Raw genomic sequence first — 8367 nt, 5'->3', positions numbered from 1 at the left:
ACTTTTTTCTTTCTTTTTTTTTTATTTTACACATCCTCGCCACTCGTCTTCATCATGAGCAATAATAGCCCCGAGCCGGCGGGTCTGAAATATCGCCGCGGCAATCAACCTTCAGCAAAGACACCTCGCCAAGCACAGTTACGGAAGACATTTGCGTGTGCGGATCGCGTGACTTTTGGTTCCGTTGACAGTAGCGTACATGTGCTCGCCATACATGGCTCATCATGCAGCCCGACAAATAAATAAATGTTGCTGTTACTTGCAAGACACTCGCTCTGAAATATTCATTGTGCGACATGCTAACCTGTTTTGGACTGTTTTCAGATCAGCGTGAACGTTTTGGAAAATAATTAAAAAATAAAATGTTTTCCTCCCCCTCGCGATTTAATATGCAATTATTTTTTTCAAGGTCCTCATCCCATGTGTTTTTTTTTAACAAACATGAGCAACACATTCATCCGTATTACAATAACTAATATCAGATTTATTATACGTAAATGTTTTATAGATTAGGTTTACGCTAAAATAAAGGCGAACAAAGCCTGAATTAAGGCGAAAGACTTTGTTGTTAAAGCATGAGCGTCAGTGCAGACATGTCTGAGTCTGACTTTATCATCGCTGATTGCTGACTTTTGTGAGCATCATTAACGTAAGTCACTTATATCGCTGGGAAAAGTTGAGTCGTTTACGAACGTCCCGCCGCGTTAAATGTAACCGCACGCTCGTTGTTGATGTATTTTTAATCATGCTAATATTTTAATTAGCCCCAAACCCCCTCCTCACTTCTCGCTCTCCTTCTAATCTCCAGAGTATGATATTTAATGTGACGTCTTCCCCACACACAAACACACACACACACAAACGCACACACGCACACATAGACTCTTCTCTGTATTTTACAGATTGAGAATATTTTTCCCATAGAAAATGGTTAGATAATCTCTTACAAGTTACTTATGTGTATGCATATAATTAGGGCAATTACTAACAATTAATACTCAATTAATCTGTCCATTGTTTTGCCGATTAATCGGATTAAAACAATGGTTTAATTCCCATGCCTTTATTGAAAAACTTAACACTTCTTGAAATTGACATAAATTAATTATGGTTCAATTGCTGGTTTGCTCTGTTATACGTCAGATAAAAGGCAAAAAATGTTGATCATGATTTTCCAAAGCAAAAGCAACGATCCTAATCAGCCCACTTTGATTTGTTCATGATAAACTCGAATTTAAAAAAATTACACAAAATAATTAGTCAAAAAAACAAATAATGGAGTCAATAGTCAGGTGTTCCTGCCCACCCATAAAATGTCAAATTAAATGTGAAAGTAAATCGTTTTGTGACAGCTTTGGCAAACATTCAAGTAGATGTCGCTTATCAGAAGCCATACCGCAGCTCTGCTTATCTTTTGGCTTTGTCATGATTCAATTAAGTCCTGCTTGAAAATGGCACATCTTCATCCATCTTAGCTGCCAAGTCAAGGGGCGGAGAAGCTCGTTACGGTGGTAAGATCATGTGACGTCACAAGAACCGTGTCGCCTATTGGGCGTTATGTCATTTGATAGATGGGTTGAACTTCAATGCAGCGTGCGTGCATGTGTGTTTGCGTGTGTGTGTTTCGTCGTAGCCTCAGGGCCCTTTTTTTTTTTCTGATGATGAGAGCACATGAGTCTGTGACCTCGACGTCTCATCCCTCACCACTGTCTCATTCCCTTTATTTACATCTGTCTTTAGCATTCTAATTACTCCCTTTATTGCTTTGGCCTGGAGGAAGCTGTTACACAGAGGGGAGGCGAGTCGAGGGGAGGGGAGGAGGTGTAAAATGGAGTAGGGGGGGGGAGCGATTGGTCTAAGGACGCGGGAGTTGTAACCAATAACGGCGCGTCAAGACCAAAGATGTGAAAAGGACAGCATGGCTTGCCAGTGGACCTTCATGTGCATCTTTTACAGCAAGGAAATGCCGCCATTATGGTGGAAAGAAACAATTCAAGATCAGAATGTAAAAATTGAGTAGGATTGTAGCTTTAAAATCACAAAATTACAAGCTATTTTGGGGAGCGTCCCTCTCCTAACCCTCAATGACCTACTGTATATTTTCTCTCTCTTTTTTTTTTTTTTTTTAAATCGTGGTCGACCAGCCAGGACACCTCTTTTTTGTTTAACACCAGCATCAGGGCAAACATCACAGTTCAAATTTTGCGTCAACATCTTTTTAGACAGATTCTAGACCAAATTGGTTATTTGATGTTGCTTCGAACCCATTTGGGGGCTTAAATGAGATACGTTTAGCCTTTTTGGACTTTGAGTCCATTTGAACACTGAATTTTAACTTCTCAAATTTTGCAACGCAGTTGATGGTGTAGTGTCACACTCGGCTGACTCAGCTCCTGCTCAGTGACGGTCTGTGTGTCCTCTGCGACAGGCTGGTGACCAGTTCAGGGTGTAGTCAACCTTTTGTCTGAAGTCAGCGAAGATAGGGTATATCACCCTCTTGGGATAAACGATGCTGATAAAAGACTCACAATAGCTAGCTTGAATAAGCTATTTTTATGAATGGCTGAAAGTTTTTTGACCAAATATGTTTGTCGTGTTACTTCAATTTTGTATTAGCCCATTTTTCAATGAAATATTTTTTCTTTAATGCATTTTAGCAAAATTGTGTTCTAATTTGCTGACTTAACCGTTCTTCAATTGTGTTTTGGTGGATTATCTGGACAAAATAGTTGCTTTAAGTATATTGTTTGATCATTGGAGAACCAATTTTGGTTACCTTATTATTAGCCCTTCAATTGCATTTTAGTCCATTTTTGGACCAAATAATTTGCTTAAACTGCATTGTAGCCTATTTTCGTTTTAAGTGTATCTTGCCTTATATTCTGTCTGAATTTGATGACTTTACTGCTTGATTTGCAGTTTAGTCCATTTTTAGTCTTTAAATTTATTTTTGTTTATTTCAGGAGCAAATTTGGTTCCTTGTGTTTTGGCCCATTTTGGCTAACATTTTGCCATTTCATTTTGTTTTAAATTGATTTTAGTCCATTTTTAGTCCAACATATTTTGCTTTAGTTGTGTTTTTGTTCGTTTTAGAACCAAACTCTGTTACTTAGTATTGCTTCAATTGCAATTGAATTTTGCTTGAATTGCATTTTGGCCCATTTTTTTATTTAATATTTTGCTTCTGCCACAGTTTGCCATATTCATTGGACAAACTGTGCACCTTAAAACTGCTTCAATTTTATTACAGCACCTTCTAAGCTTAAATATATGCTTTTATCATCTTTTGGACGATTTTTGGACCACATTCTATTGTTTACATGCAAGGTAAATCATGACACTTTTCTGGAACAAAGTCAAACAAGCACTTTTAAATAAATTTTCCTCTCCCCTGTGATATCTATTTTTTTTCCTCTTATGAAATGGTGTGGCGATGGGAGCAACGCAGCCTTTTTAATGAGCTCTCAACTTTAAAGACTTGAAGGATATTAACAAGCCGCTTGACAAATGGCACTTAGAAGCACATTAAAGACACAGCTAATGGTGCGCATAATGACGGCTAATTTTCGATCAGATATAAATTAGAGCCCCCAACAGTTATTTGCCTTAAGGACTTTATGTAAATGATCCCGCTCTGTATAAACTGTGTGCACGTGCGTGTGCGCGTGTATGTGTGTGTGGGGGTGCGCGTGTGTGGGGGTGTGTGTGCGCGTGTGCGTGCATGCTTGCATGTGAGAAAGGGAGTGAACACAGCACTCACTGTGGTGATGATTAATAGTTCGGCAACAGAACCTGCCTGTCCGGGTCACCATTTGTACACACACGTGCACACACGCACGCCCCATCATTAATTCCTGCGACCACCCTTGACCCAGCGCGTCAGCCATATTGTTGTCAGAGTTCATGCTTTGAAATGCTAAGCTAACATGATTAGCCATGATCGCAGCGGCGGCCATTTTGTCACTTGCTGTCGACTGTAAATGACATCATCTCAGGGCTCATGTAATGATCAATCACAGCTCACCTGTTTTCTGAAGCTGAGTCATGATTGGTGGTTATCTGAGCTCTGAGCAACTGTGATGTCATTTTCAGTGGACAGAAGTGACATGAAATGTTCAGCTCCTTGAGATGGACAAAAACGGGTGAATACTCCGTCTGAATTAATATTCCACAAATGCAATGTTAATCAACATGACGTATTTAGACTAGTGGGTCTGCTAAGAACATATTTTCGGTAAGAATTTACACAAAAATACAGGAGCTGATGATGGACGTGCGCACACAGACCCACAAACAATAGCATATGATATGCTATGTGTTATTTTATGTGAATACTCGATTATTTGATAGAATTTTCAAGGTTACATGAAAACTAAAATATCCTCGACCTGCAGCCCTAGTATCTACTTATTCACGAGTTACACATGCAAAACGAACTCGTTAAGCCTCGAAATGACGTCATCTGCAATAATTGTTCTTTATATTATCCTCCCAAAACAAGCGTGTTTACCTGCTTCGAGTGCTAACGAATGAAAATGATGTGTCACCAGTTATACAATATTATGGTCTGTTGAGACATGACTGGCAACTCCAGTCCAAGAGAGGAGGATTGTTATGAGGCTTTTAAACAGCTTTCTGATGAGCTGATCGTTTGAATCAGGTGTGTTGGAAGCGGAACTCCTCTAAAACAAGCAGGAATATGGCTCTCGTGGCGCAGAGTAGCCTCCACCTGTGCTAAAATAGTGGGACCATGCTAAAAATGTTTTATTTGGTCACTGACTAATGAAAAGCATGTACAGAAGCTTTGACTATTAGGAGTCAATGTATTTAGTACCCCATTTCCCCCAAAAATGACAAATCTCTTTTAATTTTGGCACATTTTTGTACATTATTATTATCATTAGTAGTAGTAGTACACTCTAAAAAAGGATTGGTTAAAAAAACTACCAATCTATTTGGTTAAGCTTATTTTGGTTAGATTAACCAATAGATTGGGCGGTCAATGACCAATCCGGTTGTTTATAAGAATACCAAATACATTGGTTATCCAAACAACCAATGAATTTGGTTACAGAAAGGACACTTCACTAGCCCAACTGTTTTGCTACATAGTGTGTAGTGTGCGTCAGACCTACTGAACGAGTATATATTAATTTACAATTTATTTATGTTAATTTAAATTATATTATCTCTATGAATCAACAAGAAATATTGGTACCATTTATGTAATTAATTTAGACATAAATAGTCTGGCGTTGCATTTCACAAACCACGTTGTCTCTCATCGCAAACTTCCATTTTGACTTTTGGATCGAGACGCTACAGGAGTGGGGATTAGAAAACTACGTGGAAAGATTCAAGGGTAAGTATGGAGACTGTTTTTAATGGTTGTACTTCAGCTTGTATTCCCGGGGCTCTCCAAATGGCATGCGCTCCGAGATAAACATCAGACAAGTGTTTAATACTGTTTAATTTACGTATGTATAGCATTTGAAATTAATTACATCTGAGCAGTCTAAACCCTTATTTCAAATGTCCCAAATGTTAACCAGTGTTTGAATCGCTTTACACAATAGTGTTTGCATGGGTAAAATGTTAGAAATGTGTTTGGCCACCATTGGAAGCTGGCGCTGTTTCGTCCCGTTTGCACCAAAGGAAGTGAAGAAGACGGAAGGCGGGAGCAGACGAAAGCAGGCTTTAGGCGGTTACTTGCTGTATATGGCGTCGGGGGGGGCGGTCAGTGTAGAAAGAAGAGTAACTGTTAACATCCGCACGGTATTACATGCCTAGTCCTGAACACAACCTGTAACGGCGAGTCCCTGAAATGTAATTGTATTCTCACGGTAAGTCTTTGTTGTCACTCTCATGCTAGAGCTCTTCGGAGAATGTTTGCTGCGCTGGTTTTGAAAATGTGAAAACGCCCGCCATTAAACGACGGTAATGGCTTTTCCAATGTTTTTCGTCAACTGAGCAATTTTTACTTTCGTGAGAACGGTCAGGAAATAAAACATATAAGGCTATTGTTGTATACTGCCAAGAAATTGTATTCAAATAAAGCTAGTACACCCGCGATATCAATGTATTAGAAGTGCGTGTGGTTATCAACAACGTTGAAGCCCACAACATTAACTTAGCATATTGGCAATGTCGACGTGTTCAAGCTGCTTGTTTTGGAGGAGGACTGACACCTGCTTCATAAGATAACCTGCGCTGATTTGTGTTCAAGCATTCCCCTCTCTTCCAAACCAGTAAACCTGGGGGAAACACTGAATGATATAAGTTTGCAGTGTATATGCACTGCCGAGAAAATAATACATTTGTTTATTTCTAGGTATTAGTGCTTGGTGTGTGATGCTTGAATCTCAATTAAAAAGGTATAGTATCAAAAGCATAATGTCATGTATAAGGACTGTGTGATAATATATTAGTTTTGTTCTTTTTCAGAGGAAGAAATTGACAAGGAGAGTTTTTCATGTCTTGCTGATGATCTGGTGAAAGACATGTTTCCTAAAGTGGTTCCACGGGCCAAGTTCATCCAAAAACTACAATACTTTCTGAAGGTGTGGCATTAATTTTGGACAGTACATGTATAGAGTTGGTGTGAAGCATGGTTTACATTTGTTTTAAGTGCCATAAAGAAATCTTTCAGGTTTCACATTTTAACAATGACAATGAGGTCTATTTGTGTTACCAAGATGCATGCATGCACACATTCCAGAAGTAAAGTTCAAATTGCAAACATTTGTTAAATGCTGACCGAGGTAACGAAATGTTTTTTCAATTATTGTTTTAGTTATTTTGTTAGTTTTCATTAACTAAAATAACTGTCTGTACAATAAACTGTATTTTTCTATTCTCATTCCAGCCTGGAAACAGACCCCCTTGCCTGTCAAAGGGAATGGATAGAGTAATGTGCGAAGAGAGGGGTCACATGCTAGCCCAAGTGGTTGCCTCTGGGACCACAGTCTTGGCAGCAAATATTTTCTACGTCCTTTTATGACGACTAGTTTACCAGTTGGACTCTCTTGTCAAAATTGGATATGATGTGGAATACCCAACAGAAGCTGCTGATGTGTGGATGTTTCTTCAGAGGTGCGTGTGTATGGCATTGCCATACCCTCTGATGTCTTAACTCCAAGGACTCAAGAACTAATTATCAAAACAAAATACAATACAGCTTTATTTATATAGCGCATTTTTCAACAGCTGGAGCTGTAAAAAAAAGCGCTTTTGATGTGGTGTAATATTAATTTGTGGGAAATTAGCACACAAATTAAAAGATATAAACACATACAATAGATACCAGAAGAACAACGACAGTCTCATGTCGAGTCGAAAACTAAAGAATAAAAATTTGTCTTGAAATGTGTTTTAAAAGTGGACAGAGAGGGGGCTCACCTAGCATTTAATGGAAGCTCATTCCATAGGGAAGGACTGGCAATTGTAACTTGTGTTTTGTTATCACTGCATTAACTGTTCCAAATGCTATTTACTAAATATTTTGTATACTGTTATGTATTGTATTATGTATGCATTGTAATATATAGTGTATTGTTTTTTAAATTAAACTGAACTGCATTGGTGCTTTAACCTTGCTCATTATTTTATTCCAGATACCAGTGTTAAATTCCAAGCCTGCAGTACCAATCAATAATGGTACCATTTTAACCAATTAAAATAGTCATTATGAACCAATATAGATGGTTCCAGTCCAACCAATTTATATTGGTTGCTTGTGCACAAATTAACCAATATCTTGGTCAAAAGGACTGACGTGTATTGGTTGGAACCTACAACCAATAAACATTGGTTAAAAACGCTATCTATTCTCAATTGGTTGTTTTAACCAAAAGATCAGTCGGACACATAACTACCAACTAGATTGGTCAATTTTAACCATTTTTTTGGTTAATCTCACCAATCCTTTTTTAGAGTGTAGTAGCAGCAGCAGCAGTATTGAAAATGTAATTTGCGTTTTTTTGTTTTGTTTTTAAACAAGGCTAACCACAAAATTTGATTGTTGTTTGAAAGAAGAAGGAAAATTTTACAACGACAATTGTGTCATACAACGTCTTTATAGTGATTCCAAAATGCACCAGAGAACTGCTAGGGCTCATGCAAAAAACACAAATTATTATTATATTGCGTTAAAATCATTATTTTGGTGGGCACGTGTCTCGTCCTTCAGCTATTTGACTAATAAAGACTCAGCTAAGTCAATTTTCAACATTTTAGTATTAATCATAATTCCACCTATTTTCTCTCTCTATTTTGCGTGATTTTTATTGAAAATGAGAAAAGCCTTCCTCGTGTGATTTTTTTTCCATTTGTTTAAAAGCATTGAAATCATTAATGTTTAATTGAGGT

The 8367-nt window shown here is 38.0% G+C and overlaps 1 long non-coding RNA gene across 1 annotated transcript; it reads left to right on the top strand.

Annotated features, from left to right (window-relative positions):
* Window positions 1–5255: 5255 nt before the first annotated feature.
* LOC148331911 (uncharacterized) lies at window positions 5256–6908 on the top strand. Its single transcript, XR_015844586.1, has 4 exons — window positions 5256–5843; window positions 6332–6374; window positions 6445–6560; window positions 6866–6908. It is a non-coding gene; the product is annotated as an uncharacterized LOC148331911 (long non-coding RNA).
* Window positions 6909–8367: the final 1459 nt, after the last annotated feature.

Source organism: Idiotropiscis lumnitzeri, chromosome 8 (assembly GCF_059441095.1).
Source record: "Idiotropiscis lumnitzeri isolate Australia: NSW breed Sydney's pygmy pipehorse chromosome 8, RoL_Ilum_1.0, whole genome shotgun sequence".
NCBI classification, from domain to species: Eukaryota; Metazoa; Chordata; class Actinopteri; order Syngnathiformes; family Syngnathidae; genus Idiotropiscis; species Idiotropiscis lumnitzeri.
This window is presented reverse-complemented; position numbering and strand designations above follow the sequence as displayed.